Source organism: Emydura macquarii, unplaced genomic scaffold (assembly GCF_026122565.2).
Source record: "Emydura macquarii macquarii isolate MOO-44397 ecotype Brisbane River unplaced genomic scaffold, CSIRO-AGI_Emac_v2 contig_2768, whole genome shotgun sequence".
In the NCBI taxonomy this organism is placed as follows: Eukaryota; Metazoa; Chordata; order Testudines; family Chelidae; genus Emydura; species Emydura macquarii.
The window spans coordinates 45032824-45050079 of record NW_027132905.1 but is presented as its reverse complement, the minus strand read 5'-3'; the positions used below and the strand labels follow the sequence as shown (position 1 = coordinate 45050079).

General features: G+C 47.4%; 1 protein-coding gene across 1 annotated transcript in view; it reads right to left on the bottom strand.

Moving 5' to 3' along the window:
- The window catches only part of SPSB1 (splA/ryanodine receptor domain and SOCS box containing 1), a 72946-nt gene extending 61033 nt beyond the window's left edge, over positions 1-11913 (bottom strand). The window contains exon 1 of the mRNA XM_067567335.1: positions 11328-11913. The gene's annotated coding sequence lies outside the window, so the exon portion shown is untranslated. The remainder of the gene's footprint in view (positions 1-11327) is intronic.
- Positions 11914-17256: the final 5343 nt, after the last annotated feature.

The following is a 17256-nucleotide window of genomic DNA, read 5'->3' as shown; positions in this document are numbered from 1 at the left end:
CACTGATGGTATGACGTTGGAAGCCGTAGCGCTGACAGGAGTGGTGTTTTTTTACCACCATGTAGCCCTAGAAGCCTGCTAGCGTAGACACAGCCAAGGGGTTTTTTTAAACCCTCTTAGTATGGTGCCAGCTTAGCACATTCCTCCCTTAAGACAGTGCTCACACGACAAGGGAGAGAAAGAAGTTTGCCCAGCCTTCCAGTTGCCCCATCTGCTGCGCTAATAATGCCTTAAAGGCAGGCAGGACCTGTGTTATTGGCAGAGCTGAGCAGTAATTCAGGGTGATGAATGTGCCAAGTGCATTTTATTAAAGGATATCCAGCACCGAAGTCAAGGAGATCAAATTACCTTATTTCACTCATATCGCCAGGTGAAGTAAGTTGGAGAAGCGCCCGTCATTGGGATCCTGACTCAAAACCCCACCTCACTGCTACGGGAGGACTAACTTCTACAGCCTCATGGGCTAGCGAAGACACTGTAAAGCAATCAGGCAGTAAAAGGCAAGGCTTCCTGGGAAGCACCCGGTTTGCAGGAAATCTTGACTGAAATGAACAGTTTATAGGGGCAGAAAAATGGTTCTGACTTTTGCAGGGTCTCTAGGTACTTTCATGGCTCCCATCCCCACCACAGTATCCAAGCGCCTTAAGCTCAGAGAGTTTGTTATCAGCGCCCAGGAAGGGAGAGAGAGAGGAACAGGTAGGTTAAGAGATTTGGGCAAGACTATACAAGTAGCCCATGGCAGAGCAGGAAATTAAACCTAGACATAGCAAATCCCAGTCCAACCACGCCACCTCCCCCGACGCCAAAAAAAACAGCTAAGCCCACTCCTTAACAACGATGCTGGGAGTGGCTGAGGGGCCAGTTCATTCACTGCATCAGTTTATCTTTTGTATGCTGGACAGACAGACAAGTGTTTGTTCTGCACAGCCATACAGTGGCCAGGAATGACCCCACTCAAGCGTATCCGGGAACAGCTTGCTATTTTGAGACACAGCAGTGGGGACATTAGTCATCCACTGCAGTGTAGTTTGCAGGAGGAATTCACTGAAATTAGGTGGACACAGCTACATCAGTCAAGGTGAAAAACTCTCTTCTCCCTCCCCCCGACCAAAACCCGAGTGCCACCATGACCTATCATAGCTATCATGACTTAAACCCCAGAGCACTTCTGTTGACTTAGCTACCATCACTCAGAGAGGTGGGGTTCCTACACTGCCTGGAAAACCCCTTCACTGGTGTAGACTGTATCTATACTACTGGATCTCCACAGTGTAGACAAACCCTGAGTTCCCTTGCATCACCTTTGCCATCAAAATTATATAAGTGCATAATAGCATGTTAGCTAAGCAGTATTATAAACTATTTTGGCACACCTGTATTGTGCCGGGTCAACATATTATTAAAGAAGACCATGGGAAAACTTCCATGCTATTCAGCATGGAGAACTCGTCTGCAAGACCATGCTACTTCTAAACACAGAAATGGAATCCAGGACCTCCTGTATTCTAATCCTAGCTGTGCCAACAGCCCCGCCGCCCTCACTGCCCCGGGCATGCCAGTTAAGTCTGGAAACAGTCAAGTTTCACACGTGAAGGATATTTGCCTACCGCACAGGATTGTTGTGAAGCTGTTTATACGGAACGCACACACATTAATTATTAAATGCTACTGTTGCGTCTTTCAGTCAAGGATCAAAAGAATTCACAAACACTATTCTTTGCAACCCCTCCTGTGAAGCAGGCAGATCATCCCCGTTTTACAAACAGGGAAACAGGCACAGAGATGAAGTGACATTCCCACGGTCACACCCCAAGACAGGGACATTCCCACGGTCACACGCCACGAGAAGGACATTCCCAGGAAAAGGAATCAGACATCCTGGTTCCCAGTCACATTCTCATAATGCTGACAAAATTAAGTAATTCCGTGGGTATGTTTCTTCATTTACATACCAGATGCGAAGCCACGTGTAGTGCAAGGCTGCATTCTTTGGAACCTAGTCATGATTTCAGTCACCCTAGAGCTCTCCTGCCTCTGTAGCTATGCTGTGAAAAAACAGAGCCGCCTCAGTTACTGACAGAAGGCACCATTTCCAGAACCCCTGATCAGCACAGCAAGAGGCCTGTGGACAAGGAGAGAGTTCAGACAAACATGCACAGTGTCAGTGTTCAGGGCAACTGCACCTGTACTTCCCTCTCTATGGTCCAGCAAGGGAACCGGCGCTAGGCGCCTGCCTCCCCAGCCATCATCTCTTGTCTCTCCCACTCCTGACTGGGATATTTCCAGGCTGCTCAGTTACCTGCCTTCACTGTGAATCCCCCAGCAATACCAACCGCCACAGCAGGCCTGCTTTGCCTTCCTTCCTCAGAGGATCTAAACAGCATAATTATCCACAGTTACGTTACCACAGCACCATTTCCAAGCTGTATTCTTAACGTACACGCCTTAGACAAGAAACACATGAAAAATAAAAACCTACATGCAACCTAAGCGATCACCCCTGACTCCAGCAAGGGCTCTGGGGCACGAGCAGACCTTCAAATGCCAAATCCTTCTGTGGTCAAAGTACAGAACGGCTTGGCTCAGAACAAGCACACATGTGAATCTGAAAGTCACGCTGATCCAGTTTGGGCCTCTGATCTTGTCCTCGTGTAACTGGTGTTCAGACAATGGGTTTCTCCTCCGAGAGCAGCTTCCAAAGGATGGGTCCAGAGATAAGAAATTACCTTCCTCTCATCCCAAGTACTTCCTAGGTATCCCACTTTGCTTGGTCCGTCTAGCTCATTGTTTCACAGAGTCCTCTGAAGTGCATAACACTACCCAAGGTTTACATTAGTCACGTCTCCTAGAGAAGTTAGGCACAATCCTACAGCAATACCAACATTTGCATTTTCAATACACCGAGTTCCTAAGAAACAAAAAACTTAATTCAATGAAGTTTGCCCACAATACCAGAAATTGCCATATCGGTCACAGAGGATTTTTCCAGACTGCCAGCGTTGGTGTCCACAAGTGCAACATTGGTCAGAACAGTCTGAACTTTGCTCGGTTGAAGGGGTGACTTGATTAAGTGTTGGAGCTAGCTAAATGGTTTACAATTAACCTGGATCTATTTGAGACTGTTGGACAAGCCAAAACTAGGGAATGTGAGTTTAAAGCTAACTGGACTCATGCAAAACAATTCAAGTGTTTGGAAGAGCAAACTGCTGCCATAGACTTCCAGCTGAGAAGGAGTCAAGCAGCATTATTGTGACTAAGCAAGAACTGGATGGGGGGAAAGAATGTGCATGCCATGAGTCAGTATAGTACTCTGAATATCAAGTTACTCCCTCCTGCAAAAGGGTGAGAGACAGGAAGGATCCTTATGGTTAAGGCAGCTGGAGAAATCTGGGTTCAATTCTCAGTTCTGCCACAAACTTCCTGTGTGAACTCAGGCAAGTCACTTAAGACTTAAATTTCCCACCTGTAAGACAGCTTCTCAACCTCTCATGATACACTCATATTTATGAGGCACATGGGGGCCAGGCAGATAGCCGACTGATCATGATGCTCTTTCCCACCCCACAGATAGGCTACAAAGCATTTCTATCTGTTCTCAACAACTGTTTATTTTTAAAGCTTGCTCTAAACATAAAGCTGACTGGGAGCCCATCTTAGTGCGCTTCACCCCTCACAACTGCGTCCAAGGTTCAGCTGAGAGCAAACAACTGCTCACCCAACCTGCAAGAGAATCGTCACGCACCGGAGAACATACAGACCCGCTGCATTTTGGTGGAGTTCCTTCATTCCGCAGGAGCGAGCTAGCTGCCAGCAGAACCTCGCACTGAAACGTAGGCCTTGTCCTCAACTTAACTTTGACTGCCAGTTAGACTGGTGCTAGCCCCTGGGTATATACGTGCTTCAGTTCAGGGGTGGCTTATTTCAGCTTAAATAAAGTCAAGTCACTTAGAAACCTAAGACAACCTAAGCGTGTCCACACAAGGATTTCCAGCAGTCTAACAGATTTAAGTGAAACCAGAATTGCATTCTTGTTAAGACAAGGTCTCAGTGATAAGATTTAGCAAGATATAGAGAGAGGAAGGATCACACTAATCACCACTTTTACTGCAGTAAATAAATGGCTCCCTGACCCTGGCAGCCTCCCACCAACCGGACTATTTATAACTGATGAGCACTAAGTGAGCTGCTGAAGGCAGCAGTGTCCATTAAGAGAGAACATCCATATGAGCCCACGTGGTTGCTACTGAACCCAGAGGAAGAGAGAAAACTGTCAGACTCACTGAAGCACAAGCACAGCTCATTCAGGCCCTGGCTTACGCTTACACACACACTTACATGGACAAAAACAGACCAACAAGGACATACAAAATTCAACTCTCTTTCTCTCTCCATTCAGTTTCAGATTCCAAAGAGCTAGTGTTGCAAGATGCTATTAACCCTATTCAGGGATCAGCCTGCACCCACAAGGACATTTCTTCCTTCGCATGGTTTAAAAGCGAAGCCCCAGCAACCAAGACATCAAAATATAAATTTTTCAGTGGCTCCAGCCCTTTGTCCCCCACCGACTAGTATTTCAAATGAAGATCTAGGGAAAACGTAAACCAAGAGGCCCTGGCTGAGGCAGCTCTTTGCGAGGCAAAGTGAGAATAATCGATCCATCAGGATATGTTGAAACTGGTCAATGAGTCCGGCTCTTTCCATTAGCTTATAAATAAATGATTGCTAAGTAATCAAGCAGCTGTAACCTTGTCTGAAAGTCACATGTGACCAGCTCTGCGGGAAAGAACTCCCTAAATCTTTAAGATCTCAGTAGAAGGAGAATGGACTTACTCTCCTTACGTCGCTGTCAGATGGCTAGAGGAAGGAACGGTCAGTTTTTAATTGTTGTGTCCAGAGAACAAAAGGACTATTAATCAAAGTAAAGTAAAGAAGTGGGTTCCAGCAAAGTTAGCAAACCTGTGTCAATCAGAAGTGGCCTTGTGTACTGCTTTTACTATCAGTACAGTTAAAGCGGTATCTCAGTGGGGGCACAGTTATAGTAATATAAAGGTGCCTTATTCCAGTAAGCTTTACTCCCCTTCCTGTACCAGGATAAGTTATACTGGTATAAAATTGCTCAGTGGGGGCACAGTTATACTGGTACAACTATTTTGGTAAAGGTGCCTTATTGTTACACTGGGAATATTGAGTTTAGACCAGATCTTAACTTCTACCTATCCGCTCCCCACTCGATAGAAGCTTTACCCTTCCTGTACCAGGATAAGTTATAGGAGAACCTTCTTTCCTTCCCACCCTTCCCTTCCTCAGACTTTCAGTACTTCAGGACCCATGCTTCGAGTATATAATCCCAGCTTTGCTTCCAGATCTTTTGGGATGCAGTTCTCTACATTTCTCTTTTTATGACAGTCACGTACACACACACACAGCAACTGTACAACACGTCTCCCAACCCCTGTTTAAGAAGTTCTACCAAGGACAGCACCTATTGGTCTTGAGTCTCCGGTGCCTCTTTCACAAGGACAAAGAGCCTTGAAGTCAATCCGATCATCATTCACTTGAGAAAAACTGTCTGCACAGTGACCAGACAGCACAAAGCAGCCTCCTTCCAGCCACGAAATGAGAGTTCACAATGTGGCTATATTGGGACAAAGCAAGACACCCTGATTTGGGGGAGGGTGGGTGTGTGTGTGTGCGTGTGTGTGAGAGAGAAGGGGAATCCTCACAGGCCCATTGCCAAGCATACTAATGAACACGTCATCAGCCCCATAGTGAGATGTAAAGCTCATCAAGGCCTTTAACTAGCATTAAGCTCCTCCCCCTCTTCATTTAGATTTTCTGGCAACCAAGCAAAGTGCACAGTAACAGGTCCATGTGATCCAAACCCCTGGATTAGGCATATAATGACCAAATCCATATGTTCCAGTTTCCTTTTATCACATACAATGTGGAAGCTTCCCAAGGTTTAATACCCCTAAACTTACCTTACTGCAGGTGCTATCTGAGGGACATTCCTCTTGTAGGATTCCGCCTGGCTACCCAGAACCTGCTGCTTTACTCTGCCTTGGCTTTAAGAGCCACGAGGATCTGACTCTGAGCAGAGGGAGGCATTGGAGCAGGCTCTAACAGTGACTCAAGTTTCGCTTTCGGCCTTCAAGCGTAGATTTGCTTGAACATAGATTTACCATAGATCTGCTCGAAAAGAAACTAGCAAGGCTGCATTTGTGCATCTGTCCCCAGCCGCTGAGATGTGTTAAAATATTAGGAGAGGGACCAATATTCAAATGGCCATTCATTGATACTAGTCCCTACAAAAAGAGGGCACAAATCCCAAACAGAGGGGCAGCATGACTAGGCTAAGCTGAAAACAAGCCACAAAGCCTGCGGCTGTCTTAACTGCAAAAAAAGCAAAAGAGGGTTTTTACATCAAGGTAGCTTGATGGCAGGCAGGGTGTGAGAGATTTAAGGAGAGTTGACCTCAACTCACCATAGCGAGGAAACTACTCGTGCCTGGTCTCCACTGGGATTTTATATTGGTTGCTGTCTTGACACAAAAAAAAAAAAAAAGCTCACACCTTTTTTGCAGTGAAAGCACAGCCTACGAGGAAGAGACCGGCAGGAGGAAGTTAGAGCAGAGATTGTGCAGGGCCTGGAAAGAGAAGGACAGGAGCTCATATCTGATGTGGTAAAGGGCCAGAAGCCAATGCAGCAGATTGTTCAGCATTCCAAGCGTGGAACATCTGTACCGAGGTCTGGCTGCAACGACTTTGTTACGAAGTGCTTTTGCTTTTAGCTACGGGATTTAGTGCCCATATTTGTGTGGTTTGTACAATTCTTTGTAAATCAAGAAAGTCAATAATGCCAAGCTTGCACATTTCAAAGTGAGCCAGGGATCCTGACTAGTAGAATCCATCCCTAACTACATACAAGAACGATGCTATTTTGATCCAACTGCACACTTAAAAAAAAAGTTTGCGGTCTTAAATATCTCTTTACTGAAGTTCTCAGTGGGTTTCTTTTCCAACCCCAAGTTTCAAGACTTCCTGTTCTGTTTTTAACTGTTGTCAGTTACATTTAATTCAATGACCCACCATAATTTGTCTCGAGACATCCATCCACACATAAAAGTTGCCTTCAATACCACACAGCTGCCAAGATCTCCAGCGAGCCATCCAGCTCAGACATGTGGGTCTCAACAGTACAAAGCTTATTAGCCACTTGATTTGGAAGGCTGTTCCTATATCCACACCAGTTAAGCCAACGCCATGATCTGATAGAGGAATAGGCCAGTGGTGTTAGTGGAATGGGCCAGTTTGCTTTAAGGTCAATACAATCATTTGGCACAAGTTTGCCCTAGGATGGTTTCCACTCCTGGTCTAAGGCTCTCAAACTTCCTCCATACTTTGGACGGCAACTCAACAAAAATATGGTCTCCTCGACAGATTGGACTTGCAATTGCATGTGTCACTCCCCCATGTGCAATAGCGTAACATCCTTGTGGCAACTTCAGCCATTGCTTACACAGAAGAACAACATTAGGGAAGTAGTTTGCTGCCTAATGTAATGTAGAAGCTGGAAGTGAGTCAGCACCTTGACACGAGCCAACTCTGAAGACCAGCAGCAAGAACTCCACAGATCACAGTTCAGAAGCCTCTGTTCTCACGCTTATTACGTTCCCACGAGCATTATGCTTGATTGCACACTCTCTTCAGGAGGCATCACGCAACTGGTATCTAACTAGTGCCCTGCCCCAGCACCCTACAGGAGCCATTAGCGGGAGAGATTATTTAATCTCCCATTATTAGTCTGCTCACGTGAAGAGCAAGGCTACCCATTTGACAGACATCGCCTAAGATGGAGGCCTATCTCAGGGAAAATTTGCACCAAAAATCAATACTTGCAATGCATGCTGTTAGACAGTCATCCAGCCACAGCCTGAGTTCTAGTGGTGCAACCACCCTACTACAATACCAGTGCAAACTTCTCCTGGAGATACTAACTCCACTGTTGTGACTGGTTCCTTGACACCGCCAGCTATAAACTGCACTGGTGTAGCTCCCCTATTAAGGCTTGGCTTCCTGAAAAAGTCACATTGACGTGCTTACATAGACGCAGATTTCCCGCGTCTGGCCAAGCCCTCTAGGACTAGGAGCGATCCACTCATCTCATTCCCAGTCCTGTCCCATTCACTCACATGTGAGTGGTTGAGCCCTGAGGCCTTATAGGCCTGTTTGGGAACCAAGTCAGAACCTGCTTCCGTCCTCGGTAACTTCCAGCTGCAGCTGGACTAAATGCTGCTGGCGCACAAAGAGTGCAGGGAAGCACACCGAGCAGCACCCCAACTGCTCCCCATATCAGCCTACCACATGAACCCTGTAATACCATCCCCTCCCTGCCACCACAATCAGAGGAAGAATCTGTTGGTAGCGGTTGTTACCGTTTTGGTTATCCTTTGCAAATGCTGCAACCGTGACTCCACAGCATGACAAGATCTGAAGGATCAGCTGCATCTTCAGCTACATTTACAAGATCAAGCAAAACCTCCAGTGCAAGCAGCCCACATCTTTGCACCTGGCAGGAGACAATGGGAACACTGTCCTCGGCAGCCAGGCTTCAATTCACTTGTAAAAACCCACGGAAAAGTATGACAAGATACACAATACACTGCAGTGTTAGACCAGAGTCCATATAAAAGAAATGGAGACAAAACTGTGATTCTTAGGAGACGAGCAGCCATAATTACATTCAATTGAATGCATGGTTTATGAGATTTCCTCCTGAACCGTCCTGGGGAGATGTTGAACAATTCAACCCCCTTCCCCCAAATGAACTATGAACCAAACTCTCTAATACAAATAAATGTAACCTCAGTGTCCCCCGATAAACACACCATAAACCACACAACTATGAAAATAAAATAAATAAAAACTTACTGGATTTAATGCACGACTCCTTGAACTTGAAGATTGAACAGTTTCTGCAGTGTTAGTGCCACAGCATGCAGCAGCTTATGTACAAATCCATGGGGTTAGGAATTAGTAATACCTGGCTCAACTACCAATCAAATGCCTTCATCAATTCGTGACCAGCCCATTTTAAAGAGTACCATTTACCCTATTGGGGGGGGGAGTGGCTGACTGTTAAACCAGCTCCTGTGTGTCTGTTCACCATCACAGCAAATTAGTTCCTGGAGCAACAGACCACAGCTTAGACATATCCAACATACAGGATCCAAAAACAAAAACCTCAATCACATTACAACGCACTTCAGCGACTTCTGAAGAAACAGAGACGTCACTGATGTATTGCACCACCACCAATCGCCCTCCAGGGGGTTTCCACTCTGCTGTGAAACCATCTCACTCCCATTGCCTCTGCCATACAAAAAGGAGATGAATGGGCAGGAGGGGGAAATAAATTACATTTTAATAGGTCAATCTTAGTTTTTGATAAAGCTGTAACAGCCAGATGAGACAAGACAAGGCGAGGCAGACTGATTGAGTTCAGTGTATTTAGCATTTAGAAATCCCCCTATCAAGAGGTAAGAGTCTTCCATGCAGCAATTTTTAAGTCCCTCTTGAAGGTGCTGTCTATTTTCAAAATTACTTTACAAGATGTGGAACAGCTCCATCTTATTCTCAGTGCATTTCATATCAACTTGCTCAGCTCACAGGGTTCTCCCCCCCCCCGGCCCCTCAACTGTCTCATTCTACAGTCCCATGTATCCAGATCCCTGATTGCAGGCAATGGGAATTCTACACATGGACTGTTCAGAGGATTAGGTCTTCAATTTGCAGGCTATAAATAAGAGATATTAGGTGGGTAAGGCTCTTTTTTGCTGGACCAACTTTTGTTGCTTAAAGAAACCAGCTCTGTAGCTCCACAGAGGTCTTCTTCAGGTCTGCTCTTTCAGCAACAGAAGTTAATCCAACAAAAGGTATGACCTCTCTCACCTATTTAGAGCGGGGTTGAAATAGTGTTATACTACCAACATGATCAAGTAATAAAAATAACCCACGCGAAGTAGACTTGCAGGGTGTGCTTCCAAAACCATTCAGAGCAGCACTGTAAGGCACACATTTAACAAACAAACTTATTTCCTTAATTAGTTAGTTTTAAATCTCTGAAGCACATTATCAGTGTTTGCTTTTCAAATTCACACACTGCTATCCCAGATGAACTTTGGCCTTTAAACATTTCATTGCATCCCAATCACTTGGTTTTCTGATAAAGGAAATTAAGCACTACCAAGGTCCGCAGCTGATAGCATAGCAACAACTGGCAATTGCTGTTGGGCCAGCTAATCTTAACTAATTTTCATATGAAAAGGACTCTGCCATTCACAGTTGCCCTAAGGTGAAGATGCTACAACAGAGAGTTCAGTTACCACAGCTCCTTTACGTGCACAAACAAGGGCATAAAGTTTAAAGGAATCAGAGTTGTGTATTACTTGGGGGTATTTAAAAAAAAATTGCATTGAGCTAGTTCAGTTACCAGGGGGGAAAAGGTTCCTTGCTGTGAACTGCGAGGGGAAAAATCCTCATCCCAACAAAGTTTTCAACAGCCAGTGTTTGCACAGCGGCTGCAACTAAAGGCAGAAGGGGGAGGGAGAGTGAAGAAGAGAAATATTTACTGTTGGCAAGGTGAGGAGATTGACCAGGACAGTGAATTTACCCTATCAGGTCAGAGCTGTGAAGCTGGATGTTTGGGGAGAGGAGGGCAAGAGAGGAAAAGGCCAGCACACAAGCGCTGTACTTGTCTCTCCCCTCCTGTGTGTGTGTGTGTGTGGGCCGCTAGATAGGAAACTGCAGCCACAGAAGGTGGGAAGAGAGGACCGGTCCCTAGCCAAGTTTCCATTAACCCCTTGGCCCCGGAACAGGGGCCGCTTCAGAACTGACAGGCTCCATCCACTCAGCCTTTCCCAGGCGGATGGTGATTTCCTGAGAGTGGCAAGAGATGCCAATTATTACACACACACACACACACACACTCTCTCTCTCCAGGTATCCATCCCATCCTCCCGCAGGATCAGGGGAGGATCTTCCCCAGCAGCAGCAGCCTGGCTGCACCCACCCGGGGCGACCAAGCAGCCCCCCGAGCCCCCCCTACTCCCCTCCCGGCCCCTCGAGTCGCCCCAGCCAGCGCCCTGCACAGGGCCGGGCCGCTGCAGCGGGAGGGCGCCATGGGGGAGCCTCTGCCAGCCGGCACCGCTTTACACGGGAGGACGCGGGCGAAGGGGCATCCACCACCGCCGGAGGCCCGGCCCGGCCCGGCCCAGCCCATCCCCGCCAGGGGAGCCCCCCCGCTCCCGCCGCAGGGCTGCTTCCTACCGCGCTGGGACTCCGCACGGGACCATGGCAGCGGCCGAGGCCGGGATCTCCGGGCTCCGCTGGGGGCGCGCCGATTTCTTCGGGGGCTCCTGGTCCGAGTCTTCCGCAGGCCGGGCTGGACCGGCCGCCCCGGGGGCGGGGATGCCAAGCGGCTGCTGGCGAGCGGCGGGGGGGGAGGGAGGCAGGGAAAAAACCAGCCCCAGCCCCACCCCTGCACGCAAGCCCAGCTCCAGGCGGCTTCGCCCCCCCGCCCCGCCAAGCCCCGCCAAGCCCCGCAGCGCTGCGCGAGGAGAGCGCGTGCCTAGCCCCGGACAATGTCAGGGCTGGAGCCCCACACACACACACGCCCCGGCCGGGCAGCTCCTGGGCGCCAGTCGCGAAGAGCTCTGGCCCGGCGGATCACATGGCCCAAATAGCTCCCAGCTGCCGCTTGGCACCTCCCAGCTCCCAGCCCCTCCTCTCGGCCGGGAGGGGGGAACCAGCGGCTGAGCTTGTGAACAGGCAAAACCTATGCCCGGGCCTGGCTTTACTCCTCCCTTGGCAGCAGGGCTGCCGGCTGTCGAGAGGGGAGAGAAGAGACCTAAAGGCAGGTTAGAGATCAGGGTGAGGGAAAAATCTGCCCAAGGCCCCCATCCCTGGAGGTTTTTAAGGACAGGTTGGACCCACAGCTGTCAGGGCTGGGCTGGGTTTGCTTGGTCCCGCCTCAATGCAGGGGGCTGGACTGGATGATTTTCTCAAGGTCCCTTCCAACCCTCCCCCCCCTCCCCCCTTTTCTATGCTTCTGTGAATTGAAGGCAGGATCCGGGGCAAAGAAGTGATGAAACCCAGATTATAATTTGTAGTGTGGGGGGTGGCTAAAGGCCTTTGGGCTAAGAACTGCACAAATAGATATCCAAGAGCTTGCAACAGAAAGTCGGAGATCCTGTAAACGCTTGTGCACCCTGTTTAACTATACTACCCGATGAGTTCCATTGATTTCTCTAGGACCTACAGAAGCACAGCTGAGCACATGCATAAGTGCTTGCAGGATGGGGGCTGCAGAGCATCCTGCCAGCGCCATTCAAACGCCACGAGTCAGGCCCCATAAAATCAGAAAAATGGCTTAAAAATCATGATTTAAAAAATAACACACTATTGGTTCTTTTTTCTTTTCGGCTTTCTTATCTTTGACCATTTAGGTTACACGCAGGACACGTTTTCAAGCTTTTTCGCTGTAGCGATGAGGGTGAGAAGCTTATTTAAAAAAGAAAAGCAGAGATTCTCACATGACTCCAGGAGCTGGGATTTTAAGAAAAATACCAAATAGGATGAGAGTGGGCAACACTGAATAATTATACTTGTCTAATTCCTTACCTATGTCACAAATAATACTTCAGGTTATTAATGATCAAAGCATTTTTAAACTATTTATATGCTTTGCTTATTTTTATTTGGGGCGGGACGACAAACCAGTTCCCACTTTTGTTTAATCACTGTCTAGCCAATTTCATTTCCAGAGTAGTTGCAAACACCTTAATGGAAGGCGTATTGTTTTGCTTTGGTTTGGTTTGGTTTTTTAAAAACTGATTTAATTTTTAAAAAATCATGAAAACAATTCTATTGGTTATAGGTTTTTCAAAAAAGTAAATTGTGGGACAAATTTGACCTGATGGTCTCCTTTTAAGAGGTTAATTTTCAGTATTCCCAAGCAAAAGGTCTGTTTGTAACCATACCGCTTAGGGCTGTGAACTTTGGAGTTCTCATAAATTAAGCAAGCTTGAACTTGATCAGTATTGAATAGGACACCTTCAACGGCCACCTAGGAGGTGCAGGAAGTGGTATTAATGATTCAGTCGGTGGCACTCTGCCATCTGAGTCAGCATTGAACCGGTGGACCCACTTTGGTCCTGAAGGTGGTGGTATTCAAACTGAGACTGCTTGTGGTCATTGAAGATCCCATGACACTTTTCACCAGAAAAGCTGTGTTAGTCCTTATGTCTTGGCTAAACTGAAAGGGCCTGATTCTCATCTATGCTCAGGCACCTTTACACTGCAGGGCCTCAGTTTAACTCAGAATCACACTCAAATTGCGTGACTACATTCTGCCTACCCAAATGCAGTTTGAGCTCAGAAAGGTACACTTCACTTCCTCTCCTTACTGTGCTCTTTTTAGTGACGGCTGGAGTTCAGAAGCGATTCAGGGGATTCCTTTCTATGCACATCATAGGCTTGTCTTCAACTGCAAAAAAGGTGAGGGTTTTCACAGTGGGATAACGAACATGTATTAGCTATCTCACTGTAAAATCTTGGTGGAGACACGGCACTATAGCTTTTATTGTTAGGAGTATACGGTTGTTACTTTAGCTGATTAGTAGTACCTGGGAATTTAAAGATATAGCACAAAATCCTTTAACACATCACATTGCAGGAGGAAAATGGGAGAAACAAATATTAAAAATATATATGTAGGGTGGCATTTTCAAAACCACTTTGTATTGATATAACTCTTCCCCCATGTATAGGCTTTATTTTCAGCAAGGTGGAAAAGCCACATGCTGACATGATGCTAGTAAGAGGAAAACTAGGTCCTGTGTCTTCAGCTCTGAAGTCAAGGCAACCATACAGAGGGGTTTATCACTATCCCCTTGTGACGTGTTGTGCAAGTTTCCTTGTTCCTAGGGATTGTTTCACAGCCTTGGACATTCTTATGATGTAATTCCTGGCACACGAAGATCCGCTGTTTCTAACCAAAAGATACTCTTATCTCTGGATTAACAGCTGGGAATGCCCAGGGTGTTCTGTTCCAGGGGGTCTCAGCCAGACAGATATTAACGCACATGCCATCAAAACACCCCAGATCTGACTTGTTCCTTTTGAGTTCACTTGGGTGTGATTTGCAGATTGTTGGAGAATTGCTGGGCATGGAGTGGTGATACAAACATTCAGCTCTCGCTTTTCATTACAGACAGAAGCAGGGTAAAACTGCAGGGTAATGGAGGCAGACAGGTTGGAGGAAACACCTGGTTGCAAAGGGTGACAACTGGGTTCTGGCCAGTGCATTCTGAAGATGGACACCTTCTCTGGGAGCAACTGGGGCCTGGGAACGTCTTGCCAGATCAGATTCCAGCTTCTACAGAACTGGTCTCAGTTGCAGTTTAATTTTGTAACATTTAACTCTCCTGCATCCTCAAGGAGCATGAAGACAGTGAATTCTTGGCGAGAATCACTAATGTGCAGAAGCAGTCAGCTCCTAAGAGAGGCTGGTTGGTCTGTTGGTTTGTTTTAATTCCCTCTGCATTTAAATTTCCAATATGGAAAAAAGGGGAGGAAGGGGGTAATTGACAAATTCCATCATCTACTGACTAAAACTGAATCTGCTTGACGAACTAGCGCCTGGCTTGGTTGGCGAATGGCCTCCGTTGATTGAACACGCCTACTCCAACTGTACCTGCCATGAGCCTAAGCCCATTTTTAAAAAATAATGGTTGAGTTCGCGTGCCTGAACGTTTGGCTTTAGGCACCTTAAAAGGGCCTGATTTTTAGAAAGGGCTGAGCACCTGACTTCTGAGAATCAGGCCTCTTTCAGGTGTCTCATGTTGGGCTCCCAAAATCTCTAATAGGGTTTCCACCAGCCAGGTCCCACAGCTTAGGAAGTGTGTGGGGGGGTAGGTCCCAGGGCTGCGGGGAACCATGGGAAGAGGCTCAGCTTTATAAAAGTTACATGAGATTTGGAGAGCTGTGGGAGTGGGACGAGGTCACCACTTCCCCATTGGCTGGTGTCCGCTCCTGGAACACTGCATGCAAACAGAGCAGTTACACTCAGATGCCAGCCAGGCAGCCGCGGTGCACTTCCAGTTGTGACGTGCCCAGCCAGTTAAGATCGTTACATGGAGCAAAAAAAAAAAAAAAACCATGGCAAATTACATCTTCTGACTGGCACCCAGCGAGGCACTAGACAATCCAGCCAAGCAAGTAAAAAACCAGCCGGGTGGCAACCCCACACTTTTGAAAGCCCTGACACTGATATATGCTTTGTAGATGTCTTTTTGCCCTGCAGGAGTTACTCCATCAACAGGCGGCTGGGAGACTATCTAAAATAAATCCCAGTGCTTTGCATTTTGGTGCTTGGTGTAGAGATTCTGCAGCCCAGCAGCCACGTGGCTTTTTTTAAGAGAGCCAGGTATCTCCTAGCCTACCACCCCCTTTGTCTGGGGATGGTTGTGCTGTCCTTGGGGACAGCAAGGTTGAGCTGTGCCCGGAAGCATATACGTGCTGCATGCAGGCTCTGCATGTGGGAATCTAGGGAGACAATGTGACAGACAGGGAACAATGAGGGTCTGTATTATACAGTGCTGGAGCCAGAATAACCTAGTGCTCTGCTGAACACAGCGAACGAGAGGTTGTTAAAACAGCATCCCCAGGAGGTAAAACTCCTGCCAAGCCTGCTCATAATGCAATCAGCAAGTGGGGTCATTGTGATAGAGATGGAAGTAAAAATGAGGGCGTGGGGATGGCGATTCCCAGGGGAACTCCTGCAGGAAAAAAACTATCTTCCTTCTCTTTTAAGTCAACCAGCCTCCTTCTTGTCCCAGGTTCAAATCCTAACAGGGTCAACCCAGAACTTCAACCTTTGCCCAGCAAATAAATGAAGCTCCATATAAGCTCCTTTCAAATGAGACTTTAAATGAGGTCCCGCCTCCTCTGCACAGATGCGTAGGACGCTTCCCATAAGAGATAGGGGTTGCACTGATGTCCTGGCCCACCATTTCCTCTTGCCCACCCCGGCTGCACAGGTTACTGTATGCCCACTGGTTGCTTTGCAGTGGTATTGGATGCAGAGCGCTGTAAAGCTCTTTGCACAAAAGATGCTTATCAGAGATTATTAAAAGCACCTCTTCTACAACTATCTGGCCATGAAGAGTACCGTTAAACTTGGGGCATGTGCTGCCATCATAACACCCCATTCCTGGCCCCTTAACGGCATTCCTGGGGCACTTGCCTAGAAGCATAAGCTGCTCCCAGAGAAGGGCCCCCTAACACACACACTGCTTTAAATATCACCTCTGCAATCGCAGTAGCCTGAGCAGCTGAGCCAAGACAACTGTCCCTCCTTTCCCCTCTGGGCATTAACAGTACTGCCCCAGTCGTTATTATATAGCATAATCACAAGCCTGTGAGGAGGCTGATCCCACTGTCACAGCCTGCACACAGAGTCTTATTACTTGTGCACACGGCGTCTGCATGAATGTGAAATAGAGAAATTATTTTCTGGTCTTACTGACCCAACCTGACGAAGGTAATGCAGGGATCCACAGAAAGTCAATGGCGACCTTACAGGCTGCGCGGGACCTGCCGTAGAATAGCAGCCACCAAAGCAAACATCATGTCCCAGCCTAGCCCAGAGGAGTTTATTTCCAGTAATTGTGCTGTCAGTGATGCAGACAGCAGCAGCTACAGACTCTGCGTTACAGACACAGCTGTGCTCTTCGTCGCCTGTGAACAATGCACTGCAGAACTGGGCTGAGAAAAATAACTAGTTCAGTGTCCTGCTCACGCTGCGTTAGGACAGAGCATCCTCTGCTGGTGAGATGCCTGACTCAAAAGCACGTTTGCCTCCAGCCACTGGCGCGCCGGCCCTAGAGAAAGGCTGCAGCTTCATCAAGCTTTAAAAACATCTGCAAAAAGTCCCTCTCCGAGTCAAAACACGACAGCGTGTGGGCGGTTTGTTTAATAGACGGTTTGAACAGCATATCAAAATACTGCTGCTGGGGAAGACGCTGCATCTGCAGGGAAATACACAGGCACCGGCCATGCTCCTTCGAGTACTTTGGTTGATATTTTCTGTTGAATGTGTCTTTATACACACACATGCCCACAACAAGGGCTCTGTATAATAATGCTCTGTTCATCTAGCACCCTTGATCCAGCACTTTACAAACCTTCACTAAGC